The sequence below is a fragment of the Urocitellus parryii genome, chromosome 12, assembly GCF_045843805.1.
Source record: "Urocitellus parryii isolate mUroPar1 chromosome 12, mUroPar1.hap1, whole genome shotgun sequence".
Lineage (NCBI taxonomy): Eukaryota > Metazoa > Chordata > Mammalia > Rodentia > Sciuridae > Urocitellus > Urocitellus parryii.
In genome coordinates this window covers 22,812,719-22,831,179 of record NC_135542.1, presented here as the reverse complement: position 1 = coordinate 22,831,179, position 18,461 = coordinate 22,812,719, and positions in this window count along the sequence as shown.

Below are 18,461 nucleotides of genomic sequence, written 5' to 3'. Positions count from 1 at the left end.
TCACTGCACTGTTCACACACGACAGCAAAGCAAGTAGTTGTACTTCTTCTTCATCTCCCAGTGATCAACCCATATGACCTTTATAGAAGAAATTAATGATTAAAAGAGGAATTAACAAAGAAGCACAAAGTGAAATAACAATAAAAATTGGAAGTGAATATAAGTCAGACATATAGAGTTATAGAAGAAGTAGCTGACCATGAAAATGTTGACACCACCATCATTCAAGGAACTCCAAAGATGACACCAAAGAAACTTAGCTGGCAACTTTGGGGCACACATGGGTCTTCATGATGAAAAGAATGATAAGTTCTGAAGGAGATTCCAGCTAAAAACATCACAGCAATGAAACTCTCAGAGATATCTCATGACATTAAAAGCAAAAAGAATAAAATGTTGGCAACTGGTCCAAAATTAGAAAGAAGTATGACAACTTGCAAAGGCATGAAAAAGATTCCCAATTGTATCATAAGAAAGCAAACATTTAAATTTCTTTAATAGTTTTAAAACATAATAAAACAGATTTTTATTTTATTTTTAATTTTTAATTTTTGTTTTTCTACATTTTAATTGGTGCATTATGATTGTACATAATGGTGGGATTATTTATTACATATTCATACATGCACACAATATAGCAATATAATTTAGCCATTATTACTCCCCAACACTTCCCCCTCTCTCCCTTGCCTCCCCGTCCTCCATCCCTTTCTGCTATTCTACTGATCTCCCTTTGAATTCATGAAACCCCTATCCCATCTTTCTATTCCTTTCTTTTCTCTAGCTTACACATTGAGAAAAAACATATGACCCTTGACTTTCTTTTGTTTAATGGTCTTAAGTTCCATACATTTTCCTGCCAATGACATAATTTCATTTTTCTTTACAGTTGAAAAAACTCCATTGTGTATATATATGCCACATTTTTTGTCCATTCATTCATTGGTGGTTCTAATCTGGTTCCATATTTGGGTATTGTGGATTATGCTGTTGTAAACATGGGTAGGCATATATCACTGTATTATGATGACTAATTCTTTAGGATAAATCCCGAGGAGTGGTAGAGTGGGTTCATATGGTGCTCCCATTCCTTGTCTTTTGAGCAAACTTCATACAGATTTCTATGGTGGTTGTACCAATTCACAATCCCACTTAAAAACTAAAGTACATAATTCTAAATACTTTTACAGTTTGAAGTAATAGTATCTTTTATGGTTTGGATGTTAGGTGACCCACAAAAGCTCATGTGTGAGACAATTCAAGAACATTCAGAGGTGAAATGATTGGGTTATGAGAACCTTTACCCAATCAGTGAATGAATCCCTTGATGGGGATTAACTGAGTGGTAACTAAAGGCACCTTGGCTGTGGACAGAAAAGATGGGTCACTGGGGGTGTGTGTTAGGGGTATATATTTTATTTTTGTTGAACAGGGCTCTCTCTCTCTCTCTCTCTCTCTCTCTCTCTCAGAGCTCTCTCTCTCTTTCTCTCTCTCTCTCTCTCTCTCTCTCTCTCTCTCTCTCTCTCTCTCTCTCTCTCTTTCTGCTTCCTAATCATCATGTGAGCTGCTTCTCTCCTCCACACTCTCCCACCATGATGTTCTGCCTCACCTTAAACCCCTAAGAATGGACCCGGGTGTCTATGGACTGAGATCTCTAATACTGTAAGTCCCCAAATAAACTTTTCCTCCTCTAAAATTGTTCTTGTCAAGTCTTCTGATCACAGGAGCAAAAAAGCTGACTAAAACAGTATTTAAATATTATTTTCATTATTTTTATTTCCCTATACATTTATAAACAATCAGAGAGTAATTAGTATTTTGACAAAAAATTGCAGAGGTCATGGAACAAACACAATTTTCTCCAGTGGAAATTAAGGTAATTTTGTATAATTTCAGCTAGTCCTAAAGTAAAACTTGCATGTGTGTATATAACTTTAAAAAGACACACTTGAATTTTATTTCTTATTTAATTAACTTTGAACACTATTACATGAAACTTTATTTTGGATGATGAAATTAACACTCCTGCACTACCCACTTCCTTTCCTAAATTCTGTCCATTTTTACCACACCTTTACAATTTTAAGAATCACCCAATAGTAGATTGTATTTGTCTCTGATTCTAAAACTTGACAACCAATAACCACTGAGTCACATCTCCAGCCCTTTTTATTTATTTATTTATTTGTTTTGAGTGAGGGCCTTACTAAGTTACCTAGCGTATCTCTAAGTTGCTGAGGCTGGCTTTGAACTTGTGACGTTCATAGAACTGTCTAAGCTTCCAAAATCACTGGGATTACAGGCATATGCCACTGTGCCCAGCTCCTCTAGCTTCTTAATCATAATTTGTTAAGAAGAACTCATTTGAATACTGAAGACTTTCTCCTCAGAGCCTCTTGACTTCTTATAATTTCATCAATTGATTTCTCATCTGCTGCATAACCATCATGCTGGATGAAATACTTATCTTGGGATAGATCCACAGTTTCTTAGAACTAATGTCTCACTTTTCTTTGATTGGACAACACCATTGCCCCATTGATGTTTTCTGTTTTCTTTTTTTAAGGTACATGGATGTTTATAGCAGCACAATTCACAATAGCTAAACTGTGGAGCCAACCTAGATGTCCTTCAGTGGATTAATGGATTAAAAAATGTGGCATTTATACACAATGGAATAATACTCAGCACTAATAAAGAATAAGATCATGGCATTTGCAGGGAAATGGAGAGCATTAGAGAAGATTATGCTAAATGAAGTTAGCCAATCCCCAAAAAACAAATGCCAAATGTTTTCTCTGATATCAGGGGCGTGACTCAAAATGGGGTAGGAAGGGAGAGCATGGAAGGAAGATTACTTCTAGATAGGGAATGGGGTGAGAGGGAAAGGGAGGGAGAAGGGGGATAGCAAGGATGGTGGAAAGAGATGGTCATCATTATACAGAATACATGTATGAAGATGTGAATTTGGTGTCAACATACCTTATATACAAACAGAGATATGATAAATTGTGGTATAAAGGTATATTAAGAATTGTAATGCAAAAAAATCAATAAGAGAGCTCATGTATAATGGCATAATTTTGCATTAACATACTTTATATACAGAGTTATGAAAAATTGTGCTGTGAATGGATAATTATGAATGTAATGCATTCCACTATTGTCATGTATGAAAGAAATAAAAAAAGGTACATGGAATGATCACTTTGCTGGGTAAGAATTCTGATTCAATAGTATTTTCACTGTGAATGTGCAAATGTTGTATCATTATCTTGTAAGTTCTATGCTGGTGGTGATATGATTTCTGCAAAATTTTTATTCCATTTGAAAACTCTAAGGATCTTTATCCTTGTTGTCCTGATATGTAATCAGGAAACATGTGGTTATCATGCATAGAACTCAGATATCCTCTTGATGAAAATTAATCTTTCTTCAACTCTGAGATTTTTTATTATTTCCTTGAATATTTCTTCTATTTTTCCTTCATGGAAATATATTTTCTTTCATTTTTCTTCATGGAATTTCTGATAAATAGATATTGTCTTTCTTTGACTTATCATTTAACTTCTCCTTAGTACTTTCACTTGTCTATATCTTATAATATTTGGGGTCATTCCATAGACCACAAGATTTATTCTATTTTTATTCCAGGTTTTCTAGTAATTTATTTTTATTTCTATTTATTTTTATTTCTATTCAGGCATAAATTGCTTAAAATAAAGTACAAAATTCTTAAGTATATGAAGTATATGTATATATATGCCCATGAAACCATTGCCCGGTTACAAACCATTTTCAATGCCCAACAGATACAATCCTGATCATATAGGTTGATGCTTTCAAAGGTATTTGCTAATTCTGACCCTCTATCACCATACATTTAGTCATGGCCTCTTTTGAACCCCACATAAATTAAATTGCAATGTGTAAGGCAAACCACATGTCCCAATACTTGAGACCTGTGACTTTGTTGCCTTACATGGCAAAGAAGGGACTATATATGTGATTAAGTAAAGGATCTTGAGATGGGTAAATTATCCTGTGTTTCCTAGGTGGGGCCAATGTATTCACAGGGACAATATAAAAGAAAGCAGGAGGCAAGAGAGTTAAAGAAGAAGATGTGCCAACAGATGTAGACGTCATGTATATAATTACAGAGATGATCAGATGGAAGAATTTGCTGTGTTATTGGCTTTGAAGATGGAGGAAGGGCCAGGAGTCAAGAGCTGCAGATAGCTCTAGAAAGATGGAAAGGAGAGGGAACACATTCTTCAAGCCTCCAGAAGGAACATACCCTGTTGATACGTTGATCCCCACCAGTGAGACTGATTGTGGACTTCTGACTCCAGACCTGTAAGATAACAAATTCCTGTTGCTTCAAAGCATCAATTGTGTGGTAATTGTTATAAGTGGAAATAGAAAATGAGTACCTACATTTTGCATTCTCCTGGTTTTGTTTGCTGAACATCCTATCTGTGAAATTCGTCTGTGTTGTTGCATATATCAGCAGATTTGCTTGTTGTGAGTATGCCATGACGTACCTATCCATTTTATGGATCATGGATCTTAGGTTGCATTTAGTCATTAATCATTATGAAAAAGGCTATTATAAGCATTGCAAACATTCTTATATAGGTCTTTTTGTGGCTAACCAAGCAAAGACTAATTTTTTTTATTTATTCACAAGCCCAGGAGTGAAATTGATTGGTTATAGTGTATGTAGTATTAAGACAGAGACATATAGTGCTTATTGTACGTAGATACTGCAAAAGAATTTTCCCAAAAGATTTTATCAATTTACATGACCTCTAGCAATGCATAAAGTTGAAATTTTCTTATATTCTCACCAACCTTGAGTTTTGTTGTTCTTTCAATTTCAGCCATTCGAGTAGGGAGTAGTCTTATTTTTATTTCTTTGATGAACAGTAATTCAGCATTCCTCATTAGTATAACATTAGCTATTAGTATTTTATGGCTACACATTTTTAAGATTAAGAATACTTCCTTTTATCACTAGCTCACTGAACGTTTTTATTGTAAACAAATCTTTTTTTGCTCAAATGATTTTTTGCACATAATGAAATGACATATGAGATTTTCATTTTTAATCTAGCAATTGGTAAACCATCTGGATTAATTTTTAAATATTAAACTGACCTTGCATTCCCGAGATAAATCTCCTATGGTCACAATGTATTATCCTTTTTTATTTTTTACTAGATTTTACTTGCTGATACTTTGTCTGGAATTTTCACACTTTTGCTCATGAGATACTGATTACAATTTTCTTGCAATGTTCTTGTCAGGTTTTGGCTTCATGGATATGCTGGCCCTGTAACATGAGTTGGGAAATCTAAAAGAATGTTGGTTTAATTCATTCAGTATTAACTTAAATGTTTAGAATTTACCAGTAAAGTCACTGGGCCTGGAATTTTCTTTGAGGAATTATTTTAATTATAGATTTTATTTCTTAATAAACATAAGACTTTTCAGAGTTTTCTCTCTTCTTTGTGTGTATTTAGAAATTTTCCTAAATTTCTAGAATTTTTAAATACATTTTAATATTTATATATTTTAATATTTATTAGAATAAGGTTGTTTGTGATATCTACTTACGTTTAGAATTTCTATAGGATATGTAGTGGTGTTCCCTTACATTACTGTTAGTTTTGATTTCTGGTCTTTTTCTACTTGATCAGTCTTCTAAAGATCTATCAATTTCTTTTTGAATTGATGCATATTAAACATGCAAAATGGTGGGTTCCATTGTAGCATGTCTGCACAGACATAAAAACATATATAAAAACATAAGATTAAGAATACTTAATGTCACTCCCAATGCCTCCTCTACCCTCCTCGCCTCCCTCCTCCTTGTCTCTTTCCTCTGCCCTTAATGGTCTGCCTTCTATTTATGAGAGTTTTCATATATGAAAGAAAACATATGACACTTTTCCCTCTGGATCTGGTTTATTTTGCTCAAATTCATGGTCTCCAGTTCCATCCATTTTCCTACAAATGACAAAACTTCATTCTACTTTATGGTTGAATAAAACTCCATTGTGTATATATGTCACAAATTCTTTATCCATTCACCTGTTGACAGACCACTAGGCTGATTCCAGAACTCGGCTACTGCGAATTGTGCTGCAATAAACATGGGTATGCAGGTCTTTCTAAAGTATGCTGGTTTTAATTATTTTGGATAAATATCAAGGAGTGTTTAGCTGGATTTTCAAAGAGAACTTCTGATTTTTTAATTAACTTATGATTATTTCCTATTTTAGGTTTTCTATAGTTACATTATTTTCTGCTTTTATCTTTATGACTTTCCTTATTCTATTTCTTTTGAATTTAATTTGCTATTATTTCGGTTGTTCTTAAGCAGGAAACTTAACTGATTTTCAACTACTTTTTCTACTAAACTATTCATTTAGAGCCATAAATTTTCCTCTGAGCACAGTCTCATAATTTTTATTGTTGTTATTGAGGTATAATTGACAAAACAAATCACATACATTAGAAGTGTATTTGACAAATTTTGGTATGTGCATTTATTTGTTCATGAAACTCTCAAGATAGCAAAGATATTTATCACTCTCAGATTTCCTTGCTCCATTCCAATCCTATATTCCACCTCTCCCTGTCAGTATCCAGATTATCACTAATTTTCTATCACTATACATTAGTGTGCATTTTCTAGAACTTTCAAAAATGCAATCATATGCACATATTTCTACCTTCCAGTTCTTTTCACTAAGGCTGTTTATTATTTTGATATTCATTCATGGTTCAAAAACAAATATTGATTTTATTTTTATAACTGAGTAATGTTCTATTATTTGGAAATACCATACATTTTTTTATCCATTCATCTATTGGTGAATATTTAAGTTGTCTCTAGCTTGGAGTTATTAGTAATAGAGCTATTATGTTTATATATATTCATACCAAGTCTTATATACAAAAGACTTGGTATGCATATATGTTTTTATTTCTTTTAAATAAATACCTCAGAGTGGAATAACTATGTTATATGATAAGTGAATGTTTGAATTTTTAAGAAACCAACAATTGTTTTTTCAAATGGTTGTACCATTTTACATTTTCATCAGCAGTATATGACAGCACCAATTGCTGACATTCTTGCCAGCACTGGGTGTGACAGTCTTTTTATGACACTAAGTTTATCAATATTTTTTAATGCAAGCATGCTTTTGGTATGGTAGCTAACGGATGTTCATATAATCCAAAATCAGAAAGGTGTTTCTCTTTATTTTCTCCTAAAAATATTATAGGCTTGGGATTTAAATTTATGTATAGAGCCCATTTTGAATTTTTATATGTATTGTGATATATGGTTAGAAGTTCTTTTATTTGCAAATGGATATTCAACTGTAGCAGCACCCATTGTTGAAGAAACTATCCTTCCTCAATTGCATTGTCTTTGCATATTTGTCAAAAATCCATATATATATATATATATATATATATATATATATATATATATATATATCCATATATGTTTGAGATTATTTCTGGACTCCCTATTCTGTTGCACTGATTTTGATATCAATCTTGCCTGTCTTGATATTAATCTTGCACTGTCTTTTTTTAAAAAAAAATCTTTATTTTTATTTATTTATTTTTATGTGGTGCTGAGGATGGAACCCAGGGCTTCATGCATGAGAGGCAAGCACCCTACTACTGAGCCACAACCCCAGCCCTTGCACTGTCTTAATTAATGTAGTTTTAGAATAATCTTTGAAATGAGGTATTGTTCCTCTTCTGACTATTGTTATTTTTAAAGTTGTTTTCACTTTACAACATCCTTTGCATTTTCATGTAAATTTTAGCTATAAATTAGCTAAAAGAGTGTTAGCTGTAGGTTTTTGGTAGAAACCCTTTATCAATCTGAAGAAGTTCCCTTCTCTACCTACTTTGCTCAAAATTTTTTCTCATGAATGATTTTATTTTATTTTATTTTATTTGAGAATCAGCATAAACTTTATTTTTTTATTGTTGGTTGTTCAAAACATTACATAGTTCTTGATATATCATATTTCACATTTTGATTCAAGTGGGTTATGAACTCCCATTTTAACCCCGTATACAGCTTGCAGAATCACATCAGTTACACTTCCATTGATTTACATATTGACATACTCATGTCTGTTGTATTCTGCTGCCTTTCCTATCCTCTACTATCCCCCCTCCCCTCCCCTCCACTCCCCTCTTCTCTCTCTACCCCCTCTACTGTAATTCATTCCTCCCCCTTGTATTATTTTTCCCTTTCCCCTCACTTCCTTTTGTATGTAATTTTGTATAACCCTGAGGGTCTCCTTCCATTTCCATGCAATTTCCCTTCTCTCTCCCTTTCCCTCCCACCTCTCATCCTTGTTTAATGTTGGTCTTCTTCTAGTGCTCTTCTTCCCTAGTCTGTTCTTAGTTACTCTCTTTATATCAAAGAAGACATTTGGCATTTGTTTTTTAGGGCTTGGCTAGCTTCACTTAGCATAATATGCTCTAATGCCATCCATTTCCCTCCAAATTCTATGATTTTGTCATTTTTTAATGCAGAGTAATACTCCATTGTGTATAAATGCCACATTTTTTTTATCCATTCGTCTATTGAAGGGCATCTAGGTTGCTTCCACAGTCTTGCTATTGTGAATTGTGCTGCTATGAACATCGATGTAGCAGTGTCCCTGTAGCATGCTCTTTTTAGGTCTTTAAGGAATAGACCGAGAAGGGGAATAGCTGGGTCAAATGGTGGTTCCATTCCCAGATTTCCAAGAAATCTCCATACTGCTTTCCAAATTGGCTGCACCAATTTGCAGTCCCACCAACAATGTATAAGTGTACCATTTTCCCCACATCCTTGCAAGCACTTGTTGTTGTTTGACTTCATAATGGCTGCCAATCTTACTGGAGTGAGATGGTATCTTAGGGTGGTTTTGATTTGCATTTCTCTGACTGCTAGAGATGGTGAGCATTTTTTCATGTACTTGTTGATTGATTGTATGTCCTCCTCTGAGAAGTGTCTGTTCAGGTCCTTGGCCCATTTGTTGATTGGGTTATTTGTTATCTTATTGTCTAATTTTTTGAGTTCTTTATATACTCTGGATATTAGGGCTCTATCTGAAGTGTGAGGAGTAAAGATTTGTTCCCATGATGTAGGCTCCCTATTTACCTCTCTTATTGTTTCTTTTGCTGAGAAAAAACTTTTTAGTTTGAGTAAGTCCCATTTGTTGATTCTAGATGTTAACTCTTGTGCTATGGGTGTCCTATTGAGGAATTTGGAGCCCGACCCCACAGTGTGTAGGTCGTAGCCAACTTTTTCTTCTATCAGATGCCATGTCTCTGATTTGATATCAAGCTCCTTCATCCCTTTTGAGTTAACTTTTGTGCATGGCGAGAGAAAGGGATTCAGTTTCATTTTGTTGCATATGGATTTCCAGTTTTCCCAGCACCATTTGTTGAAGATGCTATCCTTCCTCCATTGCATGCTTTTAGCCCCTTTATCAAATATAAGAAAGTTGTAGTTTTGTGGGTTGGTTTCTGTGTCCTCTATTCTGTACCATTGGTCTGCCCGCCTGTTTTGGTACCAGTACCATGCTGTTTTTGTTACTATTGCTCTGTAGTATAGTTTGAAATCTGGTATTGCTATACCGCCTGATTAGTATTGTTAATACTTCCTGCTTAGTATTGTTTTTGCTATTCTGGGTCTTTTATTCTTCCATATGAATTTCATGATTGCTTTCTCTATTTCTACAAGAAATGCCGTTGGGATTTTGATTGGCATTGCATTAAACCTATAGAGAACTATTGGTAATATCCCCATTTTGATGATGTTAGTTCTGCCTATCCATGAACAGGGTGTATTTTTCCATCTTCTAAGATCTTCTTCAATTTCTCTCTTTAGGGTTCTGTAGTTTTCATTGTATAAGTCTTTCGCCTCTTTTGTTAGGTTGATTCCCAAGTATTTTATTATTTTTGAGGATATTGTGAATGGAGTGGTTGTCCTCATTTCCATTTCAGAGGATTTGTCGCTGATATACAGGAATGCCTTTGATTTATGCATGTTGATTTTATATCCTGCCACTTTGCTGAATTCATTTATTAGTTCTAGTAGTTTCTTTGTAGACCCTTTTGGGTCTGCTAGGTATAGAATCATGTCACCTGCAAATAGTGATAATTTAGTTCTTCTTTTCCTATTTTTATGCCTTTAATTTCTTTCGTCTGTCTGATTGCTCTGGCCAGTGTTTCAAGAACTATGTTGAACAGAAGTGGTGAGAGAGGGCATCCCTGTCTTGTTCCAGATTTTAGAGGGAATGCCTTCAATTTTTCTCCATTCAGAATGATGCTAGCCTGAGGCTTAGCATAGATTGCTTTTACAATGTTGAGGTATGTTCCTGTTATCCCTAGTTTTTTGAGAGTTTTGAATATAAAGGGATGCTGTACTTTGTCGAATGCTTTTTCCATATCTATCGAGATGATCATATGGTTCTTATTTTTAAGTCTATTGATGTGGTGAATAACATTTATTGATTTCCGTATATTGAACCAGCCTGACATACCTGGGATGAATCCTACTTGATTATGGTGCACAATTTTTTTGATATGTTTTTGTATCCGATTCGCCAGAATTTTATTGAGCATATTTGCATCTAGGTTCATTAGAGATATTGGTCTGTAGTTTTCTTTCTTTGAAGTGTCTTTGTCTGGTTTCGGAATCAGGGTGATGTTGGCCTCGTAGAATGAATTTGGAAGTTCTCCCTCTTTTTCTATTTCCTGAAATAGCTTGAAAAGTATTGGTATTAGTTCCTCTTTAAAGGTTTTGTAGAACTCTGCTGTATACTCAACCGGTCCTGGGCTTTTCTTAGATGGTAATCCTTTGATGGTTTCTTCTATTTCCTCAAATGATATTGGTCTGTTTAGGTTGTCTATATCCTCCTGCCTCAATCTGGGCAGATTATATGACTTAAGAAATTTATCGATGCCTTCACTATCTTCTATTTTATTGGAGTATAATGATTCAAAATAATTTCTGATTATCTTCTGTATTTCTGAAGTGTCTGTTGTGATATTGCCTTTTTCATCCCGTATGCTAGTAATTTGAGTTCTCTCTCTTCTTCTCTTCGCTAGCATGGCTAAGTGTCTGTTGATTTTATTTATTTTTTCAAAGAACCAACTTTTAGTTTTGTCAATTTTTTCAATTGTTTCTTTTGTTTCAATTTCATTAATTTCAGCTCTGATTTTAATTATTTCTTGCCTTCTACTTCTTTTGCTGTTGTTTTGCTCTTCTTTTTCTAGGATTTTGAGATGAAGTATGAGATCATTTATTTGTTGTTTTTTTTTCTTTTTTTGAGGAATGAACTCCAAGCAATGAATTTTCCTCTTAGAACTGCTTTCAATGTGTCCCATAGATTCCGATATGTTGTGTCTGTGTTTTCATTTAACTCTAAGAATTTTTTAATTTCCTCCTTGATGTCTTCTAAAACCCATTGATCATTCAGTAACCTATTGTTCATTCTCCAAGTGATCCATGATTTTTCCTTCCTTCTTTTATCGTTGATTTTCAGTTTCATTCCATTATGATCAGATAAGATGCATGGTATTATCTCTACTCCTTTATATTGTCTAAGAGTTGCCCTGTGACATAATATATGATCTATTTTTGAGAAGGATCCATGTGCTGCTGAGAAAAAAGTGTAACTGCTTGATGTTGGGTGGTATATTCTATATATGTCAATTAAGTCTAGGTTGTTAATTGTGTTATTGAGTTCTATAGTTTCCTTATTCAAATTTTGCTTGGAAGATCTGTCCAGTGGTGAGAGAGGTGTGTTGAAGTCTCCCATGATTATTGTATGGTGGTCTATTAGACTCTTGAACTTGAGAAGAGTTTGCTTGATGAACATAGCAGCCCCGTTGTTTGGGGCATATATATTTATGATTGTTATGTCTTGTTGGTGTATGGTTCCCTTGAGCAGTATGTAGTGTCTGTCTTTATCCCTTTTGATTAACTTTGGCTTGAAATCTATTTTATTTGATATGAGTATGGACACTCCTGCTTGTTTCCGCAGTCCATATGAGTGATATGATTTTTCCCAACCTTTCACCTTCAGTCTATGTATATCTTTTCCTATCAAATGCGTCTCCTGTAGGCAGCATATTGTTGGGTCTTGTTTTGTGATCCATTCAACTAACCTGTGTCTCTTAATTGGTGAGTTTAAGCCATTAACATTTAGGGTTATTATTGAGATGTGGTTTGTTCTTCCAGCCATATTTGTATATTAATGCTACTTAACCTGATTTGTTTTCCTCTTTGTTTATTTTCCACCCTTTACTGTTCTACCTCCCACTGTTGGTTTTCATTGTTGTTTTCCATTTCCTCTTCCTGTAATGTTTTGCCAAGGACTTTTTGAAGAGATGGTTTTCTAGCTGCAGATTCTTTTAACTTTTGTTTATCGTGGAAGGTTTTAATTTCATCTTCCATCCTGAAGCTTAATTTCACCAGATACACGATTCTTGGTTGGAACCCATTTTCTTTCAGTGTTTGAAATATGTTATTCCAGGATCTTCTAGCTTTCAGAGTCTGTGTTGAAAGATCAGCTGTTATCCTGATTGGTTTACCTCTAAATGTAATCTGCTTCCTTTCTCTTGTAGCTTTTAAAATTCTCTCCTCATTCTGTATGTTGGGCATCTTCATTATAATGTGTCTAGGTGTGGATCTCTTATGGTTTTGCACATTCGGCGTCCTGTAGGCTTCTAGGATTTGGGATTCTGTCTCATTCTTCAAGTCTGGGAAGTTTTCTTGTATTATTTCATTGAATAGATTGTTTATTCCTTTGGTTTGGACATCTATGCCTTCCTGTATCCCAATGACTCTTAAGTTTGGTCTCTTTATGTTATCCCATATTTCTTGGATGTTCTGCTCATGGTTTCTTAACAGTCTTGCTGAGCTGTCTATGTTCTTTTCAAGTTGAAATACTTTGTCTTCATTGTCCGATGTTCTATCTTCTAAGTGTTCTACTCTGCTGATAGTATTATCAATTGAGTTTTTAAGTTGGTTTATTGCTTCCTGCATTTCTAGGATTTCTATTTGTTTGTTTTTTATTACCTCTATCTCCCTGTGTAATTGATCTTTTGCTTCTTGGATTTATTTATGTAATTCATTGTCAAAGTGATCTTTCATTGTCTGATTTTGCTGTCTCATGTCTTCCTTGAGACTCCAGATCACCTGAAGCATGTATATCCTGTATTCTTTATCTGACATTCCATCTGTTGCAGCTATTACCTCTTCTAGAGTTGAGTTGACCTGCATTGCTTGTGGTCCTTTCTTTCCTTGTCTTTTCATACTGCTCGCGTTTCTTTCTGCTTGGTGAAACTATTGTGTTTTTGAAATTTTCCCTCTATTTATTTATATTGCTCTTGTATAGTTGAAAAATCTCCCTTGCAGGGAAGGTAGTGGCTGTGATCCTCCTCCAATTGGGGTGATCTGTCTACCACGCTGGCGGGCCGCTAGGTCTGCTCTGCTGGTTGGTCACAGGTCCGCCTACCCTGCAGGCGCGTGGGGCAGCTCTGTCACTCTGCAGGTTGCTGGGCCTCTCATGAATGATTTTATATACTATCAAATGCTTTTTATGTCTGCTGAGATAATCTTATGATTATTATGATTGAGATAACCTTATAGACTTTCCCTTTGAATTTTTTCATATGGCAAATTCATTTGTTTTCAAATCACCTTATATAAATATATAAAATATACCACACTTGATCATAATATATAATACTTTTCATATATTGGTAGATCCAATTTTCTAGAATATTCTTTAGAATTCTTGCCTCCTATTCACGAGATTATGTGTTTCTGTAGTTCTGTTTTCTTGAAATGTCCTTTTCACATTTTGGAGGCAGAGTAATACTGGCCTTCTAGAATGAACTGGAAAGTATTTTTTTCTTCTCAGTTTTCTGGAAGAATTTATGTAGAATGTGAGTTATATGTCTGGTGTTTGTCAATCCAATTTTTCTTTGTAGGAAAGTTTTAAACTACAAGTTCAATTTAGTTAGCAGATACATGGCTCTTTATGTTATGTATTTCTATATCTTTATTATTCTTAAATGACATAAGATTATACATATTTACCAGGTAATATGAGATGTTTGAATATAAGTACACATTGTGCAATGTTCAAATCAGGTTGAGCTAATCTACCTTCCCAAACACAAACCATTTCTTTGCATTCAAAATATTTTCTTCTAGCATGTCTCAAATATATAGCGCATTATCATCATCTACAGTCACTCTACTGTGCAACAAAGGATCAGAACTTATTTCTTATGCTATCTGTTGTTTTCTTGGTTGACCTTTCACAGTGTGTATCTTCCAAGGAATCTGTCTACTTCCTCTATGATGTTGGATTTATTGGCAAATAAATTATTGGGCTGGGGATGTGGCTCAAGCGGTAGCGTGCTCGCCTGGCATGCGCATGCGTGCAGCCGGGGTTCGATCCTCAGCACCACATACAAACAAAGATGTTGTGTCCACCGATAACTAAAAAATAAATATTAAAAAATTCTCTCTCTCTCTCTCTCTCTCTCTCTCTCTCTCTCTCTCTCTCTCCCTCTCTCTTTTTAAAAAAATTATTGTTTATAATATTCCCTTATTAACGTTTAACCTTTGTAAAGTCTGTAATGACATAAGCTCGCTTATTCCCTTATTTAAATTGATTTCTTTTGTCTTCTTCCTGACAAGTTGGCTAGACATTTATCAAATGTATTGATATTCTTGAACAAAAAACTTTCACTGATTTTCTCCTTTCTCCCCCCTCTTTTGATTCTACTTCATTTGGTCTTTATTTCTTCTGCTTACTTTAGGTTTAATTTTCTCTTTATTTGATAGTTTCTTAAAGAGAAAAATGAAATTAATGATTTGACAACTTTGTTATTTTCATTTATGCGTATATAGTGTATAGTGCTATGTATAAACCCCCAGTTACTGCTTTAGAAGCATTCCAAAAACTGAGGTATATTGTGTTCTCATTTTCATTCAGTTCAAAATACTTTCTGCTTTCCCTTTCTACTTCATCTTTGACCTGTGGATCATTTATGAGTATATCGTTTAGTTTCCAAATATTTAGGTATGTTTTTTGTGCACTTCCAAAGAATGCTTTCTACTGATGTTGTACAAAATATTCTATAAATAACAATTAGTTCAAATTCGCTGATATGATGTTCAAGTTTTCTGTTAAAATTTCCAATGGTAATTGATGGTTTCCTATAACCCCCTCTAATTCTATCAGTTTTTACTTCATGTATTTTGAAGCTTTGTTATTAGCTACATTAACATTTTAACTGTTATGTCCTCTTGACCTCTAGATTATGACAAAATGACCTTTTCATCCCTGGTGGTAATTTTTTAAAATCTCCTTGTCTCATATTAACAATAAACACTCCAGCTTTTGTACAACTAATATCAGCATGGCATATATATTCTCCATGTTTTCACTCTTTCTGTGTGGGGGTACCAGGGATTGAACTCAGGGGGCACTCAACCACTGAGTCACATCCACAGCCTTTTTGTATTTTATTTAGATACAGGCTCTCATTGAGTTGTTTAGCACCTCACTTTTCCTGAGGCTAACTTTGAACTTACAATCCTCCTGCCTCAGCCTCCCAAGCTGCTGGGATAACAGGTGTGTGCCACCATGCCCAGCCCATACTTTCACTCTTACCTTACTCATGTCCATAATTAAAATGCATTTTTCTTAACATAGGATTAAGTTACTTAAAGCAATTATTAATATGCTTGGCTTGCTAGTTGCTTTCTGTTTACTTCCTCTATTCTTCTTTCCCCCTAATTTCTTCTTTATTAATTAATTATTTTTAATGATTCCACTTTTTTTGTTTTTGTTTTTGTTGGCTTATAATTTAGGGGTTTTCTTAAGACAAGTTTTCTCAACCTCAGCACTGTTGATGTACTGGATCAGAAAATTCCTTGTTGTAGGGACTGTCCCAGGTATCCTAGGACATTTAACAGCATCCTGGCTTTACACACTAGAAACCAGAAATACTCATCCTGACTAAGATGTCTCCAGACAGCATCAAATATTCCTTGGGTAAACAAGGAGCAAAAACCACCCAGTTTAGAAGCACGAAGATCGATGATACACATTCTTAGCACTGTCAACCTTTAACTGATGTTATACCACTTGGCATTCAGTATGGAAAGCCTTTTCTCTCCAAACCTTGTTCTATTGTTTTTATACATTTTACTTTTATATAAGGTATCTACCAGCACTTATTTTTAACTTGTTTTGTTTAGAGTTGATTATTTTTAAATAATATCAAATAAAAAAGTGTGCTGTATTTACTCATATAGTTACCATTTCTTCATATCTTTGTATGGACCCAGGCTTTCATCCAACATAACTCTCTCTCTTCCTGAAAGACTTCAATGGTCCTTCTAAATACAAGTCTGCTGTTGACAGATTCTTTTAACTTTTGTACATCTGGAAAAAATCATTTGCCATCATTTTTAAAGTATATTTTGGTTACACACAAAAAAAACTTCTAGGAGCAGAAAAAATAGTGATAAACAAGAAAATACTCCTACTCTCTTAAAACTTACATCCTACCAGACAGATAGAAGACAACAACATAAGAAGCAGAAAATAAAAGAGATATAAGTTAATGATAAGAGGTATGTTGAACATCAAAATAAAGGTGTTGGAATAGAATTGACTTACGGCTTTGTAGGTAGATTGTTCAGGGAATGAAGCATTTGGGGTTGAAACGTGAGAAATCGGAGTCAGTGATAGGATCAGAGAAAACCATAAAACTGCATGTTTTTCTCTCAATCATGTGTAGGAGCTCAACATGTCCATGTTTTGTCAGTGTCCTATGTTTGAAAAATTATTAGTTCTTCACCTTTCAATCTCCTGTATGCTGTATTTTGTTATTCATAACTTTTATTTTTTTTTAATCACTCAAATTAATATTATTTCCTTTACGGTGACTCCTATCCTCTCCCTGTCCCTCTTACCAATTTTTCCTGTAGGAGCCAGTGGGTGCCTATCTGACTGGAGAGATTGGGAGAAGGCACTGCACCTGCTCACTCAGCCCCTCAGGGATACTGTCTCCTTTCTTGCTGAGTGTGTCTCAGGACACACCTTCTCTCCTCCAGCAGGTCCCAGGCAGTAGCGCTCAGTACCCATTCTCAACCTAGAATGAGCAAAGTCCCATATCATTTAAAGAACCCCATTCAGTGGTTAAAGAAAATGTGGTGTATACACAGTAGAATTTTTTAGCTGTAAAAAAAGAATGACTTTATGGTATTCGTTGGTGAACTGGGTGGATCTGGAGACTATCATGCTAAGTGAAAGAAGCCAGTCCCCCAAAACCAAAGGCCAAATGTTCTCTCTGATATGCAGATGCTAACACATAACAAGGGGGAAGGAAAGATGTTCAGTGGATTAGACGAAGGGCAATGGAGGGAAGGGTGGGGGAGATGGGAATAGGAAAGACAGTGGCAAGAATCTGGCATAAACTTCCTCTGTACATATATGAACACACCACAGTGAATCTCCACATCATGTACATCTTCAAGAGTGGTCTCCTAATTGGAAAACTTTTATTTATTTTATTATTTTATTTATTTTATAATACCAATACAAATACTCCATGTTTGTACAAATATGTTAAGATCGACTTTACTCTCACACACAAATAAAAAAAAAGAACAAATAAAATAATAACCAGGAAAAAAAAAAAGAACCCCACTCATGAATTTAACCAAGCAACAAATGCTGCAACTAGGCACTCTGGCACCAAGCAGCTGCCATTCATGACCCTCCAATTAAGTATCCTGCTTTCTGCTATCAGTCCCATGATCAGGTCTAGGACTTTCCCTGGAAGGGGGGGAAATCACGATTTTGGAAATAATTTTCTCTTACATTTAACTGTGGATTCCTCAACTTTGTTGAGTGATGACATCAAGGTGAGCTTTTTCATTTTACATTTTACCGTAATTTCTTAATTTTCTGATATATTAATTTTTTAGACTAATCTCTTAAGAGCCGTGTAGGATATCAGAAATACTAAGACATGTTTTTTTTTTCCATTTGTTCACTGAAACATTAGAAGAAGGAGAGATAGATGCTGAATTAAAGTTTGTATGTGAATATGATATATACGTCAAAATTAAAGTTATAGGTTAATTTGGGAGTAATTTTCAAAAAGGAGTCTTAGGCACCATCTGGTTCCGTATGATACTTTTTTTCATTATTAAAATGATATTTTTCCTCTCCTACCATGTATAAAACTCAACTCAAAATGGACAATGATATAAATGTAAGACTTGAAACTTTCAACTGACTAAAAGAAAACATAGGAGAAATGCCTCAAGACCTTGGAATGATCCATAATTTCTTAGATATGACCCCCAAAACCTAGGCAAC